This window comes from Rattus norvegicus, chromosome 18 (assembly GCF_036323735.1).
Source record: "Rattus norvegicus strain BN/NHsdMcwi chromosome 18, GRCr8, whole genome shotgun sequence".
NCBI classification, from domain to species: domain Eukaryota; kingdom Metazoa; phylum Chordata; class Mammalia; order Rodentia; family Muridae; genus Rattus; species Rattus norvegicus.
In genome coordinates, this window is record NC_086036.1 from 75,306,516 (window position 1) to 75,310,383 (window position 3,868).

The window sequence follows — 3,868 nt, forward strand, 5'->3', positions numbered from 1 at the left end:
CATGTGAACCTTTAGTCTGACAGACGGGAGCATGTCTAGGCCTGTGCTGCAACCTACTCTTCCCTGAACACTGCAAATACATCCACTGAGGGAAGAAAGGCAAGCTGGATTGAGAGAAAAGCAAAAAGAACAAGTTGTGACCAACCATCTTAATGACAGATAGGACTATCCCAGTGCAAAGACACAGGTAACCTGGAGAGTAAGACAACGTCCTACCAGCTCACACTGCTAAATTTTCCCATAATGACTCCCATCAAAAGGACTTGCATGCAATTCAAAACACAGGCTTCAAAAGAATGACTAGAAATGTGGTAAAGACACAAAAAGGACTCTGATACTTTCCAAGAGAACAAAAATGGCTTAGTGAATGAAAATGGAAGTTAAACCGTGAAATGAAAATAGAGCTTAATAGATAGAAATAATAGATAGAAATATAAATAATGAAGAAACCCAACCAGAATAAAAAAGACCACAGGTCAAATAAAACATTCAGCTGGATAGCCTTAGAAATAGGACAGACCATGGGAAGAGACAGTATTGAGGTATGAAAACAAAATAGAAGAATTGGACCATTCATTAAAAGTCATTTTTTTAAATGTATGATCAAGATATAAAAGAACCTAGGACTTCATGAAAAGGAAAAGCCTGTATGTTAAGAGCATTGAAAAAGAAGAATTTCAGGCAAATTTTTAGAAAATACTGTTAATCTTTTGTTTATTGGTTCCTTGTGAATTTCATATCATGCACCCCAATCCCACTTGTCCTACTCCCCTCATACCCACCCTCCATTCTTGCAACCTCCACTCAACAGAAAAAAAATTAATTGTGGAAGTTGTAGTGTGTCCACAGTGTGTCCCACAATATCCAATTGTCTACACTTCTTTGCTTGTAAATGCTCACTGCAATAACTTTGGTCTGGTACAAGGCTGCTAGCTTCCACTACTCACTCAATACTGGAACCTCACTGAACTCCTCCAGGATATTCTGTTGTCCTGTGCCATGGAGACCCTGTAGTTTTGGATCTGTAGAACCAGCCCCTTCATCTACTCCATCAGTTCATCAATGGGACAGACGTTGGAGTGAGCCAAACCAAAGCCCTGGATCTGGTCCTGAGAGGTAACTAAGCAGGTGAGCCCACTGGCTCTCTCACTCTTAGACACTCGGGGCCAGATCACCTGCAATCCCCACACCCAGGGTGAGCTTACTGTGCTGCCTAGGTGATGAGCAGTGTCTGCTCTCCCAACTGCTGCAGTAGGTGAGGGGTAGGTCCAGCTCTCCCACTTTAATGACCTCAGAGACAGTCCTCCTCCTCGCTGTAGATGGCAAGAGGTAAGCGATGTTGAGCTTCTCTCCCATGTCATCCTCTACACAGCAGACAAGTTGTAGGGCCAGCCCTCCTATGCTCTAACTCTCAGGGCTGGCTCACGCTCAACCTTGCCATTAGGGTCATCTCTACTGGGATGCCCAGGTGAGGTTCAGGGCCTGCACTCTTCAGTGCTCCAGCAAGTGAGGGGTAGGGACAGCTCTTCAACTCTCCTGAGCCTGGAGGCCAACTCTCCTGCCGCTACCATTTACTTGCTCCTTGGTGGAGACTGTGGATCTCTGAGTACCTGAGGCTGTCTCAGGAGTGGTCTCAGGAGTGGTCTTATGGGTACTATGCCCTCCTTGTACATTATGGCACCAGGCATCAACTTGGGCATGCTCTGTTCCCACAGGCCTACAAGTTGCCAGACTGGTGGTCACCTCAGGCTAACTCCCTATCCAGGGTGCATGGTGCCTTGGCTGGTGGTCAACTTGGGCTCAGTCCTTGCCTTGCCTGCCCTTTGCAAGGGTCATCTGTCTCGGGCTAACTCCCGCCCTGGTCTAAGGGCCCCAGGCAGGTTTATCCTAGTCTTCGACTTGCTCCCTGCCTTGGGAGCCCATCTGAGCCTGCCTACTGCCAGACTGTTTGTTGTCTCAGGCTTTCTTTTGTCAGGGATGTCAGGCTATCAGTCATTCAGATGTTTGTAGGTCAGAACACTGAGTGTAGAGACAGCCTCTCTCCTCTCTGTCACCTGGGGGGGGGGGTAGAAAATATTTTTAATCAAATTATTAAAGACTTTCTTTCAAAATTTAGAGAACAAGCAGCCCGTCCATATAAAAGAGGCACACCAGGATAGGAGCAGAAAGGTGCGCCTATGTTATATTATAGTAAAGGTATACATTCATATAACAAAGAAAACCTGCAATAGAGAAAGGCGAAGGCTGGCCCAACAGAATAACCGCTGCTGTTTCAACGCAAAACCTGAAAAGAAGTAAGGCTTGGACTGATGTGTTTCAAGCCCTGAAATATCACCATTACCGACTCGTTCTAATATCCCAAGCAAAAATATCAGTTATGATTGACAATAAAATATGGTAAAAAAGCAAGCTAGAAAATTCACAACAGTCAAACCACCTAAAGTGAGCACTGTAAAGTGTACTTCAAAGCACACGCAATGTACTATTGGAGGAAAAAAATAAATGATGCTATTACACTCATTAAACGAAAATAAAAGACTCAAGAAATTCCCAAATGCTACAGAATCCACTAAATGGCAGGTAGCAGTACAGGCCTGCCAGTCACAGCTGTAATGTTAGCAATCTCAATTCACCCATCTAAACTGCAGACAAGTAGATTGGATTAGAAACCAAGATTTTCTTATTGCTGACTTCAAAAACACCTTTCTGCCAAAGATAAATACAATTTTAGGTCAAAGGAGAGAAAAATCTACTCTAAGAAAGTGGGACCAGAAGACAAGTAGTGGGTCTTATATTAATATCTGACTAAATAAACTCGACCCAAATTCTTTTTAGAGGACTTACTGAGCAAGGAAACATTCCATCAGGAGGAAATTACATTTCTAAATATGTATGTTCTAAATATAGGTTCATCCAATTTGATGACGCACACACTAACAGATTTTAAATGAATGCTAAACCAGGAATAGTGGGTAACTTTAATACTCCACTCTCACCATTTAGAGAGCAACTGTATGTCCACCATCAAAGAAACACTGTCCTTAAAGAGCATCACAGATTAAACGGATATGGTCAGCATACAGAACATTCTACCCAGACAACAAGTAATTCATATTCATATTCCTCTCAGCCACCCATGGAACCTTCTACAATGTAGATCTCATATTTGACACAAAGCAAGTCTCAACCTATCTAGGAAAGTCAAACTATAATCCTTTATCCTATCTGACCACCAAGGGATGAATTTGAAATTTACATCAGGACAAATCATAAGACATAAAATGTAGAAATTACAGAGACTAACTGACATAGTAGAATGGGCCATGGCAAAAACCAAGAAGGAAAAACATTGAATCCTAGAGTTATATGAAAATGAAAATGTAGATTCTGTCCTAAATCTACAGGATAAAGTGAAGGCAGTTCTAAGAGAGAAGTTTATCACAGTAAGTGCCTACTAAAAAAAGAAAAATCAAAGAGAACTCAGATAATGGACCTTAAGGCACTGAAGGAGAAACAAACCAAAAAAGTAGAAGAGAAATAACAAGAGAAAAGGCTGAAATTAATGAAATGGGAATGAAAAATAATAACAAGAACCAATAAAACAAAGAAAAAAAGATAAACAAAATAACAAACCCTTAGACAAGCTAATCAAAAGAAGGAGAAGACCCAAATTAATAAAATCAGAAATTAAAAAGAAAGTGGGAAAATTCAAACAATCATAAAGACACGGTCAAAAATCTTCTAAGCCTTTTTAAATGTGGACAAATGCCTCATATCCTGGAATCATGTTTGTATATTTTGCTTTAAGCTATAAATTGCATGGATGAATTGTATGATAACTCTGCCTAATGCAGATACCGCAGCCTCT

The 3,868-nt window shown here is 41.3% G+C and overlaps 1 pseudogene; it reads right to left on the bottom strand.

Annotated features, from left to right (window-relative positions):
* Positions 1 to 1,976: 1,976 nt before the first annotated feature.
* Positions 1,977 to 2,071, bottom strand: LOC120098394 (small nucleolar RNA SNORA17; annotated as a pseudogene).
* Positions 2,072 to 3,868: the final 1,797 nt, after the last annotated feature.